Source organism: Aegilops tauschii, chromosome 7 (genome assembly GCF_002575655.3).
Source record: "Aegilops tauschii subsp. strangulata cultivar AL8/78 chromosome 7, Aet v6.0, whole genome shotgun sequence".
Taxonomy (NCBI): Eukaryota; Viridiplantae; Streptophyta; class Magnoliopsida; order Poales; family Poaceae; genus Aegilops; species Aegilops tauschii.
This window is the reverse complement of record NC_053041.3, coordinates 116,806,339-116,831,106: the sequence shown is the minus strand read 5'-3', so window position 1 is coordinate 116,831,106 and position 24,768 is coordinate 116,806,339. Positions and strand designations below refer to the sequence as shown.

The 24,768-nt window shown below is 41.0% G+C and overlaps 1 long non-coding RNA gene across 1 annotated transcript; it reads right to left on the bottom strand.

The window, feature by feature from the left end:
• Nucleotides 1-1,472: 1,472 nt before the first annotated feature.
• On the bottom strand, nucleotides 1,473-3,710 carry LOC141026554 (uncharacterized). The gene is made up of 2 exons (XR_012188811.1): nucleotides 3,359-3,710; nucleotides 1,473-3,276 (listed from the first exon to the last, which is right to left on the bottom strand). It is a non-coding gene; the product is annotated as an uncharacterized lncRNA (long non-coding RNA).
• Nucleotides 3,711-24,768: the final 21,058 nt, after the last annotated feature.

Here is a 24,768-nt window from a genome sequence, read left to right as displayed (position 1 = left end):
ACAGAAGGGTGGCCTTTAGTCCCGGTTCCAGCCACGAACCGGGACCAATGAGTTGCCTATATATACCCTATCGCCCCAGCAGAGCACTCCACAGTGCTCTATTTTTTTCTGGCCGGCGAGGGGAGAGCTTTGTGGTGCTCTAGCTCACCTCCTATGCACATGAGGTGTTCGATGAAATGCCCGAGCCACACTAGTTAAGCTTTCTCCTCTCGAAGCTCGACCTCCAAGCTCCATTTTCCCCGAGATTTGTCTAGGTTTAGAGGTCTGTCACGTCCCGTCCCCATCTTCACCGCCGTCGATCGCCCGCGCCGATCTCGTCGCCGGCACCCCGTGGTGAGCCTCTTGTTCTTATCTTCTTTCTGAAAGAAAAAAAAATTCTTACTTTAGATAGATACTTGTCTAATTTTCTTACTTTTATTATTGCTTGTTATTATATAGTGCGATGGTTTTGGTATCCGCCCCCGTCGGCCCTCGTCCTGTCTATGATTCAGATGTGGTATATATTATCTTTTATAACTATTTGGTTCATTTATTGTTTATAACAATTATGCCGACCAACGTGACATAGATTTTATTTATCTAGGAGGTATGTGAACCAGAAATTCCAACCGACCCTATTGTCGAGAGGTTAAATTTAGTTGAAGGAGAAAACAATTACTTGAAGGAAAGAATAAAAAAATTGAGGAGGAGAAGATGATATTGGAGTTGCATGTTGCGGATGTCGTCGATGATCAAAAGATCAAGATGGACGCAATGCGTTTGAAGATTAGAAAGATTAGAAAATATACCATTCATACCGAGGCTTGGTATCCTTATGCCGTTGGATCAATTGTTACCTTGGTTGCGATTATGATCGCATTTGTTGTTGCATTGAAATGTTTTACATAGTTTCAATGTATGGTTTAATTAGATGCTCTGGATAGCTATATGTTGTTCAATGAGAACTATGTATGTACTTTGCTTTTAATATGTGATGATGAACTTCTATTAATTTGGTCACTCACTACAGGAATCAACTACTTTGTTGTCTACCACGGCAGACGGCAAAGGCAAGGATGGCGGACGGCAAAGGCCTTTGCCGTCTGCCGCGGACGGCAAAAGGCTCTGGCAAAGTAGGCTACGGTAAAGAGCTTCTTTGCCGTCTGCTTTCTGAAACGGACGGCAAAGGGGCCTTTGCCATCAGCGGCTGACGGCAAAGAAAGCCGACGGCAATAAATGTGCTGTTAGTCCGTTAGGCGGCTAACGGCAGCCTTTGCCGTCCGCCGCTGATGGCAAAGACTGCAGGCTCTTTGCCATCTGCTGGCAGATGGCAAAGAGACCAAATAGGCATTAATTCTGTTTCTTCTTATATCCATACATTTTCATAGAAAATCAAACACACACACACACACACACACACACACACACACACACACACACACATATATATATATATATATATATATATATATATATATATATATATATATATATATATGACCAATATAGGATATCCAACACATGTTACCAATAGTAGCAAGTTTCATCCATACATATACATAGTTTCATCAATATTACACAGTTTCATCCATAGGTACCAAGTTTCACAAAGTCAAAACAAAAACTAAAGACAAGCACTCCATATCTGAAATTACAAGAAATGACCTAAAACTAAATATCTACTTTAATAAAAACTATCTTATTACTAAGATCTTCTCTGGATCTTCTTCTTTTCTTCCAACCTGCATAACAAAAACACTAAGAAAAGGAGAATGGGTTAGGAGTAGAAATGTAGCATTTCACTTGGAGAAAATTTCATTTCAGAAACATTATTACTAATTAAAAGTCAGTATAAGTCTTCATAATTTGTCTACGATAATTGTATCAGTCAAACATGCAACAAATTACTGGGAGGGGCGCTATAGCAAGGAAATCAGACACCACCATCATTATCGGTATTTTTCTACAAAATTTTAGTACGTGTATTTAGGAAATAAATGTTAAATATAGATATATACCAACCCTTATTATAAACAGAATCACATGCACGCGGATCAAAATAGGTTGCACTCTAACTTTAAATTTCCAGCTTACTGTCCATTAGCTGTACTTGAACTTTCACCTCGCACAAATAAGTTCAATATTCCATCGTCCAACCAGGCATATGCAACATATATATAGAAAGTGAGTACATATTTTTCAAATGAAAATAGTTGCACATCATGAAAAATTGTCTACTCAGCATTTCAAGTTACAGCAAGAAATCAATGGAAATATCACCATAAGATACAAATCTAATTTATCTAATTAATTATTTCGTGAATGTTTTGAATATTCTATGTATCCTAGAATTGGCAGTGGCGGGTTCCCATAGCATATATTAATATAAAAATCACAACTTCTTCATGTACCTATACATGTTATTACATAATATTGCTAGTCTGACATAAGATTGATACTAAGCACAAACTCTCCAAGGGAAATTGAGAAACTCCACTATGTCATGTTGATATATCAGTGGAGATGGTAAAATTAGTAGTGATGAAAAAATTGGGATCTCCCTCATGCATCACCGGTCCTTAAGATTACAGTATGTGTATCTAGGAAATAACAAAAAAACATAACATAGGAGAAGTCTAGATGGATCAGTAGAAATTATGTATGAATTAGCTACCGTGTGTCGAGGCACCAACTATCAGTACGTTGTTTTTTTGGGTGCAGTATTGAGTGTTCTAACAGTAAGCGCAGTAATTTGACAAACATGTAAAACACATCTAAAACCTCATAATCAGATAAATGTGTTTACTGTGAAGTAATAGGCTGCTGCTGTTACAGGGAAAGCTGTAGACGTACATATTAGTAAGAAAAAAATTATCTAGCTACCATTACAGAATGTCTTCAAGGGCTGTAGACGTACTTTAAATCAGAGAAACAAATACAGGCAGTTCACAACCCAAACTCTAATGGACTAAAGAACACACAGTGGGATAGCTCTGCTCAGGATACACCTACGCACCAACTGTCAGATCAAAAACCATGCACAATTAAGCCCCATGGGTGGTGATGCATCCTAGCCGGCCGCCATTCGGTGCAGGAAAGACATCTTTGTTCATGGCGGCCATTGACCCAGATGCCATTTTTTTGGTTTCTGAATCTAGGGGATGAGTGACGATGTACCTTTTTTTTCGAGGCAACTGTCGTGCTCGCGGCAGCACGCATCGAGGTCGTCGTAGGGGTCCTCCCCTTGCACCCGCTCCACCCCCACGCCGCAGAACTTGCCGTACCGGATCCCCACCGCTGCCACCCATCCATGGTCAGAGCATGCTCAGATCAGAAAGAAATCGACCAGATCAGGGGAGGACGAGGAAAGGAGGCTCACAGTCGCAGTTGAGCATCGCGCACGACCGGCTGCACGGCGGCGGCGGCAGCTTGGCCGCGCACGCGGAGCCCCCGGCGAGCAGGAGGAGCACGACCAAGACCGAAACCCTAGCAAGACATAACTGAAGGGGGCGACCACAAGGAGCAGAGGAAAACAAATCGATGCGGAGGAATAGACAGAGCTCATCGAGGAGCAGCCGTAGGTGTGCTGGGCGGCGCTAGAGCTCACCGGAGCGGCCGGAATCGGCCAGCGTCTGTGGCGGCGGCGCAAGGGGATCGAGAGGACCAGACATGAGCGAGAGAGATGGGCGCGTGCGTTTGTTCTGGTCTAGCCCAGCCAGCGTACGTGTGTGATTTATGTGTTAGGCTAAGTCCTACCTGCAAAAAAAAGATAGCCTCACCTCTTTGCCGTCTGCCAGCAGATGGCAAAGAATCTTTGCCGTCTGCTGGCAGACGGCAAAGAGGTGGGGCTGGTGCACCGTTACACCACTGGACCCCTCCCACCTCTTTGTCGTCTGCCAGCTGATGGCAAAGATTCTTTGCCATCTGCTGGCAGACGGCAAAGAATTGGCTGATGGCAACCAGGTTCTTTGCCGTCTGTCAGTTCTTTGCCATCTGTTTTTTGTAAGCAGACGACAAAGACCTTCTTTGCCGTCCGCTAGCAGACGACGAAGAGTTGACAGACGGCAAAATCTCTGATTCCAGTAGTGACTTATCTATCCATGATGTTCTGTAATGGTTTTTGACACACTTAATTGTATATAATACACGTAGATGAACCGACAATGGATGTACGGTGACAGACACACCTCCGATTACGTTAAGGGCGTGCATAATTTTCTCGAAGTGGCTGAGGCAAACAAGCAGAATGGTTTTATGTGTTGTCCATGCCCTATATGTGGGAATACGAAGTCTTACTCTGACCAGAAAATTCTTCACACCCACCTGCTTTATAAGGGTTTCATGCCACAGTATAATGTTTGGACCAGGCACGGAGAAATAGGGGTTATGATGGAAGACAGCGAAGAAGAAGAGGACGATGACAACTATGTGCCCCCGGAATACGGTGGTGCTGCAACGGGGGAAGCTGCTGAAGATCAAGAGGAACCAGACGATATTGTGCACGATGATGATCTCCGCCGGGTCATTGTTGATGCAAGGAGACAATGCGAAAATCAAAAGGAGAAGCTGAAGTTTGATCGCATGTTAGAGGATCACAAAAAGAGTTGTACCCCAATTGCGACGATGGCAACACAAAGCTCGGTACCGTACTGGAATTGCTGCAGTGGAAGGCAGAGAATGCTGAGCTTGACAAAGGATTTAAGAAGCTACTGAAAATATTGAAGAAGAAGCTTCCAAAGGATAACGAATTGCCCGACAGTACGTACGCAGCAAAGAAGGTCGTATGCCCTCTAGGATTGGAGGTGCAAAAGGTACATGCATGCCCTAATGACTGCATCCTCTACCGCGGTGCGTATGAGGATTTGAACGCATGCCGGTATGCGATGCATTGCGGTATAAGATCAGACAAGATGACCCTGGTGATGTTGACGGCGAGCCCCCCAGGAAGAGGGTTCCTGCCAAGGTGATGTGGTATGCTCCTATAATACCACGGTTGAAATTTCTGTTCAGAAACGAAGAGCATGCCAAGTTGATGCAATGGCACAGAGAGGACCATAAGAAAGACAGGAAGTTGAGAGCACCCACTGACGGGTCGCAGTGGAGAAAAATCGAGAGAAAGTACAGGGCTGAGTTTGCAGGTGACCGAAGGAACGTATGGTTTGGTTTAAGCGCTGATGGCATTAATCCTTTCAGGGAGCAGAGCAGCAATCACAGCACCTGGCCCGTGACTCTATGTATGTATAACCTTCCTCCTTGGATGTGCATGAAGCGGAAGTTCATTATGATGCCAGTTCTCATCCAAGGCCCTAAGCAACCCGGCAACGACATTGATGTGTACCTAAGGCCATTAGTTCAAGAACTTTTACAACTGTGGAATGGAAACGGTGTACGTGTGTGGGATGAGCACAAACAGGAGGAATTTAACCTGCATGCATTGCTGTTTGTAACCATCAATGATTGGCCTGCTCTCAGTAACCTTTCAGGACAGGCAAACAAGGGATACCACACATGCACGCACTGTTTAGCTGACACCGAAAGTATATACCTGGACAAATGCAGGAAGAATGTGTACCTGGGGCATCGTCGATTTCTTTCGACCAAGCATCAATGTCGGAAGAAAGGCAAGCATTTCAAAGGCGAGGCAGATCACCGGAAGAAGCCCGCCATGCGTACCGGTGATCACATACTTGCTATGGTCAATGATTTACAAATAATCTTTGGAAAGGGTCCCGACGGACTATCTATTCCGAATGAAGCTGAGGGACGCGCACCCATGTGGAAGACGAAATCTATATTTTGGGATCTACCATACTGGAAAGACCTAGGGGTCCGCTCTTCAATCGACGTGATGCACGTGACGAAGAACCTTTGCGTGAACCTGCTAGGTTTCTTGGGCGTGTATGGGAAGACAAAAGATACACCGGAGGCACGGGAGGACCTGCAACATTTGCACGAAAAAGACGGCTTGCCTCCAAAGCAGTATGAAGGTCCTGCCAGCTACGCTCTTACCAAAGAATAGAAGGAAATCTTCTTTGCATGCCTGCTCACTATGAAGGTCCCGTCTGGCTTCTCGTCGAATATAAAGGGAATAATAAATATGCCAGAGAAAAAGTTCCAGAACCTAAAGTCTCATGACTGCCACGTGATTATGACGCAACTGCTTCCGGTTGCATTGAGGGGGCTTCTACCGGAAAACGTCTGATTAGCAATTGTGAAGCTATGTGCATTCCTCAATGCAATCTCTCAGAAGGTGATCGATCCAGAAATCATACCAAGGCTAAGAAGTGATGTGGCGCAATGTCGTGTCAGTTTCGAGCTGGTGTTCCCACCATCCTTCTTCAATATCATGAAACACGTCCTAGTTCATCTAGATGATGAGATTGTCATTCTGGGCCTCGTATTTCTGCACAATATGTTCCCCTTTGAGAGGTTCATGGGAGTCCTAAAGAAATATGTCCGTAACCGCGCTAGGCCAGAAGGAAGCATCTCCATGGGCCATCAAACAGAGGATGTCATTGGGTTTTGTGTTGACTTCATTCCTGGCCTTAAGAAGATTGGTCTCCCTAAATCACGGTTTGAGGGGAGACTGACTGGAAAAGGCACGCTTGGAGGGGACTCAATAATATGCAGGGACGGGCATTCTTGGTCTCAAGCACACTACACAATTCTACAGAACTCTACCTTGGTGACCCCGTATGTCGATGAACACAAGAACAGTCTGCGCTCCAAACACCCAGAGCAGTGTGCTGACTGGATTACATGTGAACACATCAGGACTTTCGGCAGTTGGTTGGAAACACGTCTCAGAGGTGACAACACTGTTTGTGATGAGCTGTACTCGTTGTCCAGGGGACCATCTTCGACTGTATTGACTGATACGTCTCCAACGTATCTATAATTTTTGATTGTTCCATGCTATTATATATTCTATTTTGGACGTTTAATGGTCTTTATTATACACTTTTATATTATTTTGGGACTAACCTATTAACCGGAGGCCCAACCCAAATTGCTGTTTTTTTGCCTATTTCAGTGTTTCGAAGGAAAAGGATATCAAACGGAGTCCAAATGGAATGAAACCTGTGGGAACGTGATTTTCGGAACAAACGTGATCCAGAGGACTTGGAGTGGACGTCAAGCAATCAACGAGGAGGCCACGAGGAAGGGAGGCGCGCTCCCCAATCTCGTGGGCCCCTCGTAGCTCCACCGACCTACTTCCTCCTCCTATATATACCTACGTACCCCGAGAACATCAGAGGCAGAGCCAAAACCCTATTTACACCGCCGCAACCTTCTGTACCCGTGAGGTCCCATCTTGGGGCCTTTTCCGGCGCTCCGTCCGAGGGGGCATCGATCACGGAGGGCTTCTACATCAACACCATAGCCTCTCCAATGATGTGTGAGTAGTTTACCTCAGACCTTCGGGTCCATAGTTATTAGCTAGATGGCTTCTTCTCTCTTTTTGGATCTCAATACAAAGTTCTCCTCGACTCTCTTGGAGATCTATTCGATGTAATCTTCTTTTGTGGTGTGTTTGTCGAGATCCGATGAATTGTGGGTTTATGATCAAGATTATCTATAAACAATATTTGAATATCCTCTGAATTCTTTTATGTATGATTGGTTATCTTTGCAATTCTCTTCGAATTATCAGTTTGGTTTGGCCTACTAGATTGATCTTTCTTGCAATAAGAGAAGTGCTTAGCTTTGGGGGCAATCTTGCAGTGTGATACGTCCATTTTGCATCATGCTTTTATATCGATATTTATTGCATTATGGGCTGTTATTATACATTATGTCACAATACTTATGCCTATTCTCTCTTATTTTACAAGGTTTACATAAGGAGGGAGAATGCCGGCAGCTGGAATTCTGGGCTGGAAAAGGAGCAAATATTAGAGACCTATTCTACACAACTCCAAAAGTCCTGAAACTCCACGAAAGTTATTTTTGGAAATAATAAAAAACACTGAGCGGAAGAAATACCAGAGGGGGCCCACACCCTGGCCACGAGGGTGGGAGGCGCGCCCTACCCCCTGGGCGCGCCCCCTGCCTCGTGGGCCCCCTGTTGGCCCTCTGGTGTCCATCTTCTGCTATATGAAGTCTTTCGTCCGAAGAAAAATCATAAGCAAGCTTTCAGGACGAGACTCCGCCGCCACGAGGCGGAACCTTGGCGGAACCAATCTAGGGCTCCGGCAGAGCTGTCCTGCCGGGGACACTTCCCTCACGGAGGGGGAAATCATCGCCATCGTCATCACCAATGCTCCTCTCATCGGGAGAGGGCAATCTCCATCAACATCTTCACTAGCACCATCTCCTCTCAAACCCTAGTTCATCTCTTGTATCCAATTCTTGTCTCTAAGTCTGGGATTGGTACCTGTAGGTTGCTAGTAGTGTTGATTACTCCTTGTAGTTGATGCTAGTTGGTTTTGTGGAAGATCATATGTTTAGATCCTATATGCATATTAATACTCCTCTGATTATGAACATGAATATGCTTTGTGAGTAGTTACGTTTGATCCTGAGGACATGGGAGAAGTCTTGTTATTAGTAGTCATGTGAATTTGGTATTCGTTCGATATTTTGATGAGATGTATGTTGTCTCTCCTCTAGTGGTGTTATGTGAACGTCGACTACATGACACTTCACCATTATTTGGGCCTAGAGGAAGGCATTGGGAAGTAATAAGTAGATGATGGGTTGCTAGAGTGACAGAAGCTTAAACCCTAGTTTATGCGTTGCTTCGTAAGGGGCTGATTTGGATCCATATGTTTCATGCTATGGTTAGGTTTACGTTAATACTTCTTTTGTAGTTGCGGATGCTTGCAATAGGGGTTAATCATAAGTGGGATACTTGTACAAGTAAGGATAGCACCCAAGCACCGGTCCACCCACATATCAAATTATCAAACTACCGAACGCGAATCATATGAACGTGATGAAAACTAGCTTGACGATAATTCCCATGTGTCCTCGGGAGCGCTTTTCTCTATATAAGAGTTTGTCCAGGCTTGTCCTTTGCTACAAACAGGATTGGGCCACCTTGCTGCACTTTATTAACTTTTGTTACTTGTTGCTTGTTACCAATTATCTTATCACAAAACTATCTGTTACCTATAATTTCAGTGCTTGCAGAGAATACCTTGCTAAAAACCGCTTATCATTTCCTTCTGCTCCTCATTGGGTTCGACACTCTTACTTATCGAAAGGACTACGATAGATCCCCTATACTTGTGGGTCATCAAGACTCTTTTCTGGTGCCATTGCCGGGGAGTGAAGCGCCTTTGGTAGGTGGAATTTGGTAAGGAAAAATTTATATAGTGTGCTGAAATTTACTGTCACTTGTTACTATGGAAAGTAATCGTCTGAGGGGCTTGTTCGGGGTATCTTCACCCCGACCAGTAGAGCAAAGAGTTGCTCCTCAACCTACTGAACCTATTGAAAATGAAAATGTCTACATTGAAATTCCTTCGGGTATGTTAGAAAAACTGCTAGCTAATCCTTTTGCAGGAGATGGAACAATGCATCCTGATGAGCACCTAATATATGTGGATGAAGTTTGTGGATTATTTAGGCTTGCAGGTTTGCCCGATGATGTTATTAAGAAGAAGGTCTTCCCTTTATCTTTGAAGGGAGATGCATTGACATGGTATAGGCTATGTGATGATATGGGATCATGGAACTACAAATGATTGAAATTGGAATTTCATCAGAAGTTTTATCCTATGCATCTTGTTCATCGTGATCGCAATTATATATATAATTTTTGGCCTCGCGAGGGAGAAAGCATCGCTCAAGCTTGGGGGAGGCTTAAATGAATGTTATATTCATGCCCCAATCATGAGCTACCAAGAGAAATAATTATTCAAAGTTTTTATGCTCGACTTTCTGATAACAATCGCACCATTCTCGATACTTCTTGTGCCGACTCTTTTATGATGAAGACTGTTTAATTCAAATGGGATTTATTGGAAAGAATTAAACGCAACTCTGAAAATTGGGATCTCGATGAAGGTAAGGAGTCAGGTATGACACCTAAGTTTGATTGTGTTAAATCTTTTATGGATACCGATGTTTTCCGTAAATTTAGCACTAAATATGGACTTGACTCTGAGATAGTAGCTTCTTTCTGTGAATCTTTTGCTACTCATGTTGATCTCCCTAAGGAGAAGTGGTTTAAATATCATCCTCCCATACAAGTAAAAGTAGCTGCACCTATTAAAGTTGAAGAAAAGATTATCACTTATAATGATCCTATTGTTCCTACTTCTTATGTTGAGAAACCACCTTTCCCTGTTAGGATAAAAGATCATGCTAAAGCTTCAACTGTGGTTCGTAAAAGCAATATTAGAACCTATACACCCCCTGAGCAAGTTAAAGTTGAACCTAATATTGCTATTGTTAAAGATCTCTTGTCTCATAATATTGATGGGCATGTTATTCATTTCCGTGATGAAACTGCTAGAATTGCCAAACCTTGTGCTAAAGATAAACATAGACCTGTGGTAGGCATGCCTGTTATTTTTGTTAAAATAGGAGATCATTGTTATCATGGCTTATGTGATATGGGTGCTAGTGCTAGTGCAATACCTATTGACTTATACAAAGAAATTATGCATGATATTGCACCTACTGAGTTAGAAGATATTGATGTCACAATTAAACTTGCCAATAGAGATACTATTTCACCAATGGGAATTGTTAGAGATGTTGAAGTCTTGTGTGGGAAAAACTAAATATCCTGCTGATTTTCTTGTTGTTGGTTCCCCACATGATAGCTTTTGCCCCATTATATTTGGTAGACCCTTCTTGAACACTGTTAATGCTAAGATAGACCGCGAAAAGGATGTTGTTACTATAGGTTTGGGTGATATGTCTCATGAGTTTAATTTCTCTAAATTTCCTAGACAACACCGTGAAGAGGAATTGCCTAGTAAGGATGAAATTATTGGTCTTGCTTCTATTGCTGTACCTCCTAATGATCCTTTGGAACAATATTTGCTAGACCATGAAAATGATATGTTTATGAATGAAAGAAGGGAAATAGAGGAAGTGTTCTTTAAACAGGAACCCATCCTGAAACACAATTTGCCTGTTGAAATCTTAGGGGATCCTCCTCCACCCAAGGGTGATCCCGTGTTTGAGCTTAAACCGTTACCTGACACTCTTAAATATGCTTATCTTGATGAGAAAAAGATATATCCTGTTATTATTAGTGCTAACCTTTCAGAGCATGAAGAAGAGAGATTATTGAAAACTCTGAAGAAGCACCGCGCTACTATTGGATATACTCTTGATGATCTTAAGGGCATTAGTCCCACTCTATGTCAACATAAAATAAATTTGGAGAAAGATGCCAAACCAGTTCACGATCATCAACGACGGCTGAATCCTAAGATGAAAGATGTGGTAAGAAAGGAAATACTAAAGCTCCTTGAGGCAGGTATAATTTATCCCGTTGCTGATAGTCAGTGGGTAAGTCCTGTCCATTGTGTCCCTAAGAAGGGAGGTATTACTGTCGTTCATAATGATAAAGATGAATTGATTCCGCAAAGAATTATTATAGGTTATAGGATGGTAATTGATTTCCGCAAATTAAATAAGGCTACTAAAAAAGATCATTACCCCTTACCTTTTATTGATCAAATGCTAGAAAGATTATCCAAACATACACATTTTTGCTTTCTAGATGGTTATTCTGGTTTCTCTCAAATACCTGTGCCAGCCGATGATCAATCAAAGACCACTTTTACTTGCCCTTTCGGTACTTTTGCTTATAGACGTATGCCTTTTGGTTTATGTAATGCACTTGCTACCTTTCAAAGATGCATGATGGCTATATTCTCTGACTTTTGTGAAAAGATTTGTGAGGTTTTCATGGACGACTTCTCTGTCTATGGATCCTCTTTTGATGATTGCTTGAGCAACCTTGATCGAGTTTTGCAGAGATGTGAAGAAACTAATCTTGTCTTGAATTGGGAAAAGTGCCACTTTATGGTTAATGAAGGTATTGTCTTGGGGCATAAAATTTCTGAAAGAGGTATTGAAGTTGATAAAGCCAAGGTTGATGCTATTGAAAAGATGCCATGTCCCAAGGACATCAAAGGTATAAGAAGTTTCCTTGGTCATGCCGGTTTTTATAGGAGGTTCATTAAGGACTTCTCAAAAATTTCTCGGCCTCTGACTAATTTATTACAAAAGGATATACCATTTATCTTTGATGATGATTGTGTAGAAGCATTTGAAATACTTAAGAAAGCATTGATCTCTGCACCTATTGTTCAGCCACCTGACTGGAATTTACCTTTTGAAATCATGTGTGATGCTAGTGATTATACTGTAGGTGTTGTTCTAGGGCAAAGAGTTGATAATAAATTAAATGTTATTCAATATGCTAGTAAAACTCTAGACAATGCTCAGAGAAATTATGCTACCACTGAAAAAGAATTCTTAGCAGTTGTATTTGCTTGTGACAAGTTCAGACCTTATATTGTTGATTCTAAAGTAACTATTCACACTGATCATGCTGCTATTAAATATCTTATGGAAAAGAAAGATGCTAAACCTAGACTTATTAGATGGGTTCTCTTGCTACAAGAATTTGATTTGCATATTATTGATAGAAAGGGAGCTGAGAACCCCGTTGCAGATAACTTGTCTAGGTTAGAAAATGTTCTTGATGACCCACTACCTATTGATCATAGCTTTCCTGATGAGCAATTAAATGTCATAAATCCTTCTCGTACTGCTCCATGGTATGCTGATTATGCTAATTACATCGTTGCTAAATTTATACAACCTAGTTTCACATACCAGCAAAAGAAAAAGTTTTTCTATGATTTGAGACATTACTTTTGGGATGACTCACATCTTTATAAAGAAGGAGTAGATGGTGTTATTAGACGTTGTGTACCTGAGCATGAACAGGAACAGATCCTACGCAAGTGTCATTCCGAGGCTTATGGAGGATACCACGCTGGAGATAGAACTGCACATAAGGTATTGCAATCCGGTTTTTATTGGCCTATTCTCTTCAAGGATGCCCGTAAGTTTGTCTTATCTTGTGATGAATGTCAAAGAATTGGTAATATTAGTAGACGTCAAGAAATGCCTATGAATTATTCACTTGTTATTGAACCATTTGATGTTTGGGGCTTTGATTATATGGGACCTTTTCCTGCCTCTAGTGGATACACACATATTTTAGTTGCTGTTGATTACGTTACTAAGTGGGTAGAAGCTATTCCAACTAGTAGTGCTGATCATAACACATCTATTAAAATGCTTAAAGAAGTTATTTTTCCGAGGTTCGGAGTCCCTAGATATTTAATGACTGATGGTGGTTCACATTTTATTCATGGTGCTTTCCGTAAAATGCCTGCTAAGTATGATGTTAATCATAGAATTGCATCTCCTTATCACCCGCAGTCTAGTGGTCAAGTAGAATTGAGCAACAGAGAGCTCAAATTGATTTTGCAAAAGACTGTTAATAGATCTAGAAATAATTGGTCCAAGAAACTTGATGATGCATTATGGGCCTATAGAACTGCATATAAAAATCCTATGGGTATGTCTCCGTATAAAATGGTTTATGGAAAAGCATGTCACTTACCTCTCGAACTAGAACATAAGGCTTATTGGGCTATTAAAGAGCTCAATTATGATTTCAAAGTTGCCGGTGAGAAGAGGTTATTTGACATTAGCTCACTTGATGAATGGAGAACCCAGGCTTATGAGAATGCCAAATTGTTTAAAGAAAAAGTTAAAAGATGGCATGACAAAAGGATACAAAAGCGTGAGTTTAATGTAGGTGATTATGTATTGCTATACAACTCTCGTTTAAGATTTTTTGCAGGAGAACTTCTCTCTAAATGGGAAGGCCCTTACGTTATCGAGGAGGTCTATCATTCCGGTGCCATAAAAATCAACAACTTCGAAGGCACAAATCCGAAGGTGGTGAACGGTCAAAGAATCAAACATTACATCTCAGGTAATCCTATAAATGTCGAAACCAATGTTATTGAAACCGTAACCCCGGAGGAATACATAAGGGACACTTTCCGGAACGTTTCAGACTCCGAAAAGGAATAGGTATGTGGTACGGTAAGTAAACCGACTCCAAAACAGTTCTAATGGCAACTTTTCTTCGTTTTGGAATATTTAGAAAATAAAAAATAAGAAGCAGTCCGGGAAGGACACGAGGGCTCCACGAGGGTGGAGGGCGCCCCCCCCTGCCTCGTGGGCACCTCGTGCGCTCTCCGGACTCCGTCTTCTTGCACGATACGTATTTTGGTCGGTAAAAATTCATTATATAATCTCCCGATGGTTTTGACTCCTGTATCACGCAATTGTCCTCTGTTCTTGTTTGGAGCTATTTTCTGTAAGGGTTGTCAAGGCCAGGCATCATGTCATCCCCCTCCTCCAACAATGGTGACAACGATGCTTGGCTAATGAAGATAGAGCTGAAGAGGGAAGAACCCATGGAGATCAACAAGGATGAAGGGATCAAGAAGGCCACGGAGGACCAAGCTCCTGAAGACAACCTTCAACTTGATCACAATCTTCTTACCCCAACTGAGATCGAAGCTTTCAAGATGATTGAGTTAGCTCGTATACAAAACAAGTATCTCACACGTGAAAATATTTTGTTGAAGGAGCATATCGTTGCACTCAAGGGCATTATCCGCAAGTTGGAGGACCTCTTACGCTCCATGTGCGACTATCTATCATCACCTCCACCTTCTTCACCAACAAAGGAGACATAATCATATGGGTATGGGCACTCCCCTTGGCAACTGCCAAGCTTGGGGGAGGTGCCCCGGTATTGTATCACCACCACACTCCTATCTTTACCGTTTTTCTTAGTTCGATCCTTTTAGTAATATCTTGATCTAGTAGAATAATTTTTTTAGTATGATCCAGTTTTGAGTTTTGCTTTATGACCCCTCTATGTAGTCGAGTCCGTGAGCTATATATAATAAAGATTAGTGTTGAGTCAAGGGCTTGATTATTTTGCTATGATCTTGAGTGAATAAAAGAAAAGAGAAAAGAATAAAAAGAAACAAAGAGGTCATATTGATCTTATTGAGAGTAATGACTTCACATAGAAAGAGTATGATGATTAAAAGATGTTGAGAGTTGACAAACATAGCTTTGGTCATCGTTGCAATTAATAGGAAGTAATAAAGAAAGAGAGATTTCACATATAAATATACTATCTTGGACATCTTTTATGATTGAGAGCACTCATTAAAATATGACATGCTAAAGAGTTGACGTTGGACAAGGAAGACAACGTAATGGGTTATGTTTTCTTATATCTGAGATAAAGTATATTGTCATGGATCATCCAACATGTTGAGCTTGCCTTTCCCCCTCATGCTAGCCAAATTCTTTGCACCAAGTAGAGATACTACTTGTGCTTCCAAAAACCCTTAAACCAGTTTTGCCATGAGAGTCCACCATATCTACCTATGGATTGAGTAAGATCCTTCAAGTAAGTTGTCATCGGTGCAAGCAATAAAAATTGCTCTCTAAAAATGTATGATTGATTGGTGTGGAGGAAATAAGCCTTATACGATCTTGTGATGTGGAAGAAATAAAAGCGACAGACTGCATAATAAAGGTTCATATCACAAGTGGCAATATAAAGTGACATTCTTTCGCATTAAGATTTTGTGCATCCAACCCTGAAAGCGCATGGCAACCTCTGCTTCCCTCTGCGAAGGGCCTATCTTTTACTATTATCTTCTACCTTATGCAAGAGTCATGGTGATCTTCACCTTTCCACTTTACATTTTATCCTTTGGCAAGCACAATATGTTGGAAAGATCCTGTTATATATATCTAATTGGATGTAAGTTAGCATGAGTTATTATTGTTGACATTACCCTTGAGGTAAAAGGTTGGGAGGCGAAACTATAAGCTCCTATCTTTCTCTGTGTCCGATTAAAACTCCGTAACCACAAGTATTGCGTGAGTGTTAGCAATTATGAAAGACAAAATGATAGTTGAGTATGTGGACTTGCTAGGAAGCTCTGACTAGACTCTTTCTGATGTTATGATAAATTGCAATTGCCTCAATGACTGAGATTATAGTTTGTTAGTTCTCAATAAAGTTTCTGATTCATACTTTGCATTGTGAATAGATTATTACTTGAGCATAAGAAATCATATGACATTATCCATATATGTTGCTGTTATGAGAATAATCATGACACCCTCATGTCCGTATTTTATTTTATCGACACCTCTACCTCTAAACATGTGGACATATTTATCGTTATCGGCTTCCGCTTGAGGACAAGCGAGGTCTAAGCTTGGGGGAGTTGATACGTCCATTTTGCATCATGCTTTTATATCGATATTTATTGCATTATGGGCTTTTATTATACATTATGTCACAATACTTATGCCTATTCTCTCTTATTTTATAAGGTTTACATAAGGAGGGAGAATGCCGGCAGCTGGAATTCTGGGCTGGAAAAGGAGCAAATATTAGAGACCTATTCTGCACAACTCCAAAAGTCCTGAAACTCCACGAAAGTTATTTTTGGAAATAATAAAAAATACTGAGCGGAAGAAATACCAGAGGGGGCCCACACCCTGGCCACGAGGGTGGGGGGCGTGCCCTACCCCCCTGGGCGCGCTCCCTGCCTCGTGGGCCCCCTGTTGGCCCTCCGGTGCCCATCTTCTGCTATATGAAGTCTTTCGTCCGAAGAAAAATCATAAGCAAGCTTTCGGGACAAGACTTCGCCGCCACGAGGCGGAACCTTGGCGGAACCAATCTAGGGCTCCGGCAGAGCTGTCCTGTCGGGGACACTTCCCTCCGGGAGGGGGAAATCATCGCCATCGTCATCACCAACGCTCATCTCATCGGGAGAGGGCAATCTCCATCAACATCTTCACCAGCACCATCTCCTCTCAAACCCTAGTTCATCTCTTGTATCCAATTATTGTCTCTAAGTCTGGGATTGGTACCTGTAGGTTGCTAGTAGTGTTGATTACTCCTTGTAGTTGATGCTAGTTGGTTTATTTGGTGGAAGATCATATGTTCAGATCCTATATTCATATTAATACACCTCTGATTATGAACATGAATATGCTTTGTGAGTAGTTACGTTTGATCCTGAGGACATGGGAGAAGTCTTGTTATTAGTAGTCATGTGAATTTCGTATTCGTTCGATATTTTGATGAGATGTATGTTGTCTCTCCTCTAGTGGTGTTATGTGAACGTCGACTACATGAAACTTCACCATTATTTGGGCCTAGAGGAAGGCATTGGGAAGTAATAAGTAGATGATGGGTTGCTAGAGTAACAGAAGCTTAAACCCTAGTTTATGCGTTGCTTCGTAAGGGGCTGATTTGGATCCATATGTTTCATGCCATGGTTAGGTTTACCTTAATACTTCTTTTGTAGTTGTGGATGCTTGCAATAGGGGTTAATCATAAGTGGGATGCTTGTCCAAGTAAGGACAGCACCCAAGCACCGGTCCACCCACATATCAAATTATCAAAGTACCGAACGCGAATCATATGAACGTGATGAAAACTAGCTTGACGATAATTCCCATGTGTCCTCGGTAGCGCTTTTCTCTATATAAGAGTTTGTACAGGCTTGTCCTTTGCTACAAAAAGGATTGGGCCACCTTGCTGCACTTTATTTACTTTTGTTACTTGTTGCTCGTTACCAATTATCTTATCACAAAACTATCTGTTACCTATAATTTCAGTGCTTGCAGAGAATACCTTGCTGAAAACCGCTTATCATTTCCTTCTGCTCCTCGTTGGGTTCGACACTCTTACTTATCGAAAGGACTACGATAGATCCCCTATACTTGTGGGTCATCACGGTGCTCGATCCCAGTGACAGTAGGGGAAACGACACGTACTGTATTGTTGCCATCGAGGATAAAAAGATGGGGTTTATATCATATGGCATGAGTTTATCCTCTACATCATGTCATCTTTCTTAAAGCGTTACTCTGTTCTTATGAACTTAATACTCTAGATGCATGTTGGATAGCGGTTGATGTGTGGAGTAATAGTAGTAGATGCAGGCAGGAGTCGGTCTACTTGTCACGGACGTGATGCCTATATACATGATCATACCTAGATATTCTCATAACTACGCTCAATTCTATCAATTGCTCGACAGTAATTTGTTTACCCACCGTAATACTTATGCTATCTTGAGAGAAGCCACTAGTGAAACCTATGGCCCCCGGGTCCATTTTCCATCATATTAATCTCCCGTCAACAAGCTATTTCTATTACCGTTTATTTTGCTTTCTTTACTTTTAGTCTTTATCATAAAAATACCAAAAATATTATCTTATCATCTCTATCAGATCTCACTTTTGCAAGTGGCCGTGAAGGGATTGACAACCCCTTTATCGCATTGGTTGCAAGGTTCTTATTTGTTTGTGTAGGTGCGTGGGACTTGAGCGTGGTCTCCTATTGGATTGATACCTTGGGTCTCAAAAACTGAGGGAAATACTACGCTACTTTACTGCATCACCCTTTCCTCTTCAAGGGAAAACCAACGCAGTGCTCAAGAGGTAGCAAGAAGGATTTCTGGCGCCGTTGCCGGGGAGTCTACGCACAAGTCAAGACATACCAAGTACCCATCACAAACTCTTATCCCTCGCATTATATTATTTGCCATTTGCCTCTCGTTTTACTCTCCCCCACTTCAACCTTGCCGTTTTATTCGCCCTTTTTTTCCGTTTGCCTCTTTCCCTCTGTTTTTCTTGTGCCATGGCCGAATCAAAAAGGGCCAAGGGCTCTCTTCATGGTTTTAATACTTTGGATAGTCCCTCTGTCCTCTCTAAGCTCATAAATAATGATGCTATGGAAAGACCTACCGGGGTTGTCAATGAGGGTTTGAATAATTTCGATGAAGCTGATCCCAGAATTTTTCGTTATTTACTTGATGAGTCTTTGAAAGATGCGTGGGATAGGCTTTTAAGGATTCGAGCTAGCTATGTGCCCCAATATCAAATTGAGGTATACCTAAAAAGCTTTTATATTGGGTTGCCCGCTTCGTTCAAGCAAGTTTTAGATTCTATTTTTGAAAAGGGTTTTGTTGAAGGGGATCCCATAGATACCTATGAAAAGATGAAAACTATATTTGGGCACCCTATGAGTGAGAAAGTTCAATCCACCTCTCTTTTGTGCTTTTACCAAAACGAAATTATCAAAGAGATGAAAACTAGCTTAGATGTGAATTTCCGTAGCGTGCTTAATCTTTCTTCCACCATTAATGGCCACATGCTTTATCAAAATAGAAATAGAAATGCTATAGATAATAAATTTTCTCTTTTCTTTCCCAACACCAAAGTTGATAATACTTAGATCTATCCTTGCTTTAATGCCTAGCTAGGGGCGTTAAACGATAGCGCTTGTTGGGAGGCAACCCAATTTTATTTTAGTTCTTTTCTTTTTGCTCCTGTTTAGTAATGAATATTTGATCTAGCCTCTGGTTAGATTTGTTTTTATGTTTTAATTAGTGTTGGTGCCAAGTGAAACCTATAGGATCTTCTTGGATCATAGTTATTTGATCTTGCTGAAAATTCCAGAAACTTTCTGTTCACGAAAACAATTGTTTAATATCACCAGAACGTGATAAAATACTGATTCCAATTGCAGTAGATCAATAAACAAATTATCTAGGTCGTATATTTTGGTAGATTTTTCTGAGTTACAGAAGTTTGCGTTTGATATAGATTACTACAGACTGTTCTGTTTTTGACAGATTCTGTTTTTCGCGTGTTGTTTGCTTATTTTGATGAATCTATGGCTAGTAAAAGAGTTTATAAACCATAGAGAAGTTGTAATACAATAGGTTTAACACCAATATAAATAAATAATGAGTTCATTACAGTACCTTGAAGTGGTGTTTTGTCTTCTTTCGCTAACGGAGCTCACGAGATTTTCTGTTAAGTTTTGTGTTGTGAAGTTTTCAAGTTTTGGGTAAAGATTTGATGGATTATGGAACAAGGATTGGCAAGAGCCTAAGCTTGGGGATGCCCAAGGCACCCCAAGGTAAAATTCAAGGACAACCCAAAGCCTAAGCTTGGGGATGCCCCGGAAGGCATCCCCTCTTTCGTCTTCGTCTATCGATAACTTTACTTGGGGCTATATTTTTATTCACCACATGATATGTGTTTTGCTTGGAGCGTCTTGTATGATTTGAGTCTTTGATTTTTAGTTTACCACAATCATCCTTGCTGTACACACCTTTTGAGAGAGACACACATGATTCATAATTTGTTAGAATACTCTATGTGCTTCACTTATATCTTTTGAGCTATACAGTTTTTGCTCTAGTGCTTCACTTATATCTTTTAGAGCACGGTGGTGGTTTTATTTTATAGAAATTATTGTTCTTTCATGCTTCACTTATATTATTTTGAGAGTCCTACAAAAAAGCATGGTAATTTGCTTAAATTGTGAAATTAGTCCTAATATGATAGGCATCCAAGATTAGTAAAAACTTTCTTATAAGTGCGTTGAATACTAAGAGAAGTTTGATGCTTGATGATTGTTTTGAGATATGGAGGTAGTGATATTAAAGTTGTGCTAGTTGAGTAATTGTGAATTTGAGAAATACTTGTGTTGAAGTTTGCAAATCCCGTAGCATGCACGTATGGTAAACGCTGTGTAACAAATTTGAAACATGAGGTGTTCTTTGATTGTCCTCCTTATGAGTGGCGGTCGGGGAGGAGCGATGGTCTTTTCCTACCAATCTATCCCCCTAGGAGCATGCGCGTAGTGCTTGGTTTTTGATGACTTGTAGATTTTTTGCAATAAGTATGTGAGTTCTTTATGACTAATGTTGAGTCCATGGATTATACGCACTCTCACCTTTCCATCATTGCTAGCCTCTTCAGTACCGTGCATTGCCCTTTCTCACCTTGAGAGTTGGTGCAAACTTTGCCGGTGCATCCAAACCCCGTGATACGATACGCTCTATCACACATAAACCTCCTTATATCTTCCTCAAAACAGCCACCATACCTACCTATTATGGCATAGCCATTCCGAGATATATTGCCATGCAACTTTCCACCGCCCTGTTTATCATGACACGCTTCATCATTGTCATATTGCCTTGCATGATTATGTAGTTGACATCGTATTTGTGGCAAAGGCACCATGCATATTATTTCATACATGTCACTCTTGATTCATTGCCCATCCCAGTACACCGTCGGAGGCATTCATATAGAGTCATACTTTATTCTAGTATCGAGTTGTAATCATTAAGTTGTAAATAAATAGAAGTGTAATGATCATCATTCATAGAGCATTGTCCCAAAAAAAGAGAAAATAAAATAAAAAGGGGCAATGCTACTATCCTTTTTCCACACTTGTGCTTCAAAGTAGCACCATGATCATTATAATAGAGAGTCTTTTGTTTTGTCACTTTCATATACTAGTGGGAATTTTTCATTATAGAACTTGGCTTGTATATTCCAACAATGGGCTTCCTCAAATGCCCTAGGTCTTCGTGAGCAAGCAAGTTGGATGCACACCCACTTATTTTCTTTTGTTGAGCTTCCATACATTTATAGCTCTAGTGCATTCGTTGCATGGCAATCCCTACTCCTTGCATTGACATCAATAGATGGGCATCTCCCTAGCCCGTTGATTAGCCGCGTCAATGTGAGACTATCTCCTTTTTTGTCTTCTCCACATAACCCCCATCATCATATTCTATTCCACCCATAGTGCTATATCCATGGCTCACGCTCATATATTGCGTGAAAGTTGAAAAAGTTTAAGATTACTAAAGTATGAAACAATTGCTTGGCTTGTCATCGGGGTTGTGCATGATGAGAGCATTCTTGTGTGATGAAAATGGAGTATGACCAAACTATATGATTTTGTAGGGATGAACTTTCTTTGTCCATGTTATTTTGAGAAGACATAATCGCTTAGTTAGTATGCTTGAAGTATTATTACTTTTATGTCAATATTAAAATTTTATCTTGAATCTTTCGGATCTGAATATTCATGCCATAATTGAGAGAATTACATTGAAAATTATGCTAAGTAGCATTCCACATCAAAAATTCTGCATTATCATTTACCTACTCGAGGACGAGCAGGAATTAAGCTTGGGGATGCTTGATACGTCTCCAACCTATCTATAATTTTTGATTGTTCCATGCTATTATATATTCTGTTTTGGACGTTTAATCGGCTTTATTATACACTTTTATATTATTTTTGGAACTAACCTATTAACCAGAGGCCCATCCCAAATTGCTGTTTTTTTGCCTATTTCAGTGTTTCGAAGGAAAAGGATATCAAACGGAATCCAAACGGAATGAAACCTTCGAGAACGTGATTTTCGGAACAAACGTGATCCAGAGGACTTGGCGCGCCCCCACCCTCGTGGGCCCCTCGTAGCTCCACCGACCTACTTCTTCCTCCTATATATACCTACGTACGCCGAGAACATCAGAGGTAGAGCCAAAACCATATTTCCACCGCCGCAACCTTCTGTACCAGTGAGATCCCATCTTGGGGCCTTTTCCGGCGCTCCGCCGGAGGGGGCATCGATCGCGGAGGGCTTCTACATCAACACCATAGCCTCTCCGATGATGTGTGAGTAGTTTACCTCAAACCTTCGGGTCCATAGTTATTAGCTAGATGGCTTCTTCTCTATTTTGGATCTCAATACAAAGTTTTCCTCGGCTCTCTTGGAGATCTATTCGATGTAATCTTCTTTTGCGGTGTATTTGTCGAGATCCGATGAATTGTGGGCTTATGATCAAGATTATCTATGAACAATATTTGAATCTTTTCTGAATTCTTTTATGTATGATTGGTTATCTTTGCAAGTCCCTTTGAATTATCAGTTTGGTTTGGCCTACTAGATCGATCTTTCTTGCAATAGGAGAAGTGCTTAGCTTTGGGTTCAATCTTGCGGTGCTCGATCCCAGTGACAGTAGGGGAAACGACACATATTGTATTGTTGCCATCGAGGATAAAAAGATGGGGTTTATATCATATTGCATGAGTTTATCCCTCTACATCATGTCATCTTGCTTAAAGCGTTACTCCGTTCTTATGAACTTAATATTCTAGATGCATGCTGGATAGCGGTCGATGTGTGGAGTAATAGTAGTAGATGTAGGCAGGAGTCGGTCTAGTTGTCACGGACGTGATGCCTATATACATGATCATACCTAGATATTCTCATAACTATGCTCAATTCTATCAATTGCTCGACAGTAATTTGTTTACCCACCGTAATACTTATGCTATCTTGAGAGAAGCCACTAGTGAAACCTATGGCCCCCGGGTCTATTTTCCATCATATTAATCTCCCGTCAACAAGCTATTTCTATTACCGTTTATTTTGCTTTCTTTACTTTTAGTCTTTATCATAAAAATACCAAAAATATTATCTTATCATCTCTATCAGATCTCACTTTTGCAAGTGGCCGTGAAGGGATTGACAACCCCTTTATCGCGTTGGTTGCAAGGTTCTTATTTGTTTGTGTAGGTGCGTGGGACTTGAGCGTGGTCTCCTACTGTATTGATATCTTGGTTCTCAAAAACTGAGGGAAATACTTACACTACTTTACTGCATCGCCCTTTCCTCTTCAAGGGAAAACCAACGCAGTGCTCAAGAGTTAGCATTGACTTACAAAGGATACGAGGTAAATGGGAATACATTTTACACGATCGCCCAAGATGAAAAGAGCACCAACGAAAACAACGGTGTCTGCTTTGATGCAGCAACCAAGAGGGGAAAGGACACATATTATGGTTACATAGTGGACATATGGGAACTTGACTACGAACATGATTTTAAGGTCCCTTTGTTTAAGTGTAAATGGGTCAATCTGTCAAGAGGCGGGGTATAGGTAGACCCACAGTACGGAATGACAACAGTGGATCTGAACAATCTTGGGTACACAGACGAACCGTTCGTCCTAGACAATGATGTGGCGCATGTTTTCTATGTGAAGGATATGTCTACCAAACCGAGAAAAAGAAAAGATAAGGAAGCGAACACATCATACGATGAGCCAAAGTGCCACATAGTTCTTTCAGGAAAAAGAGACATCGTGGGAGTGGAGGGCAAGACAGACATGTCCGAAGATTATGAAAAGTTTCATGAAATTCCTCCCTTCAAAGTCGAGGCTGACCCAAGCACCCTGATAAACGATGAAGATTATCCATGGTTACGGCGCAATAAGCAAAGGACACAAGCGAAGAAATAGTGAATAATTTCTCTCCACAACTATTATGATGATGCCTTTGATCTAGAATATCATTGCAATTACATGTGATGAAATGAAATGCCTGTTGTAACAGACGAGTTTCCGTATGAAACCCTAATACTTCGAATAATATTGTCCGTTTTGTACACGAAGTGCATCCAGTTTTTGCCGTAACCCTCTCTACTTTTTTGCACATGCTATGTGGGTGAAATGATGATACCATGCCAACTTTCAACCTTTTCAGAGTTCATTTGAAATGCTTTTCAATTTCAAGGTCTTATAGCTCAAAAAAATCAGTAAAATCATGAAAAATAACAAATGAAGTCACAAAGGGTTGAAAATTGATGATGTGGCTTTGAATGGTGCATTTTGAACACACATGAAGTCTGGAGTTCAAATAAGTTCAAAAAAATGAAATCCCTTTGTAAGAGACGAGTTTATGTCTAAAACCCTGATACTTCGAAAGAGATTGTCCGTTTTGTACACGAAGTGCATCCAGTTTTTGAAGTAACCCTCTCAACTTTTTCTCACATGCTATGTGGG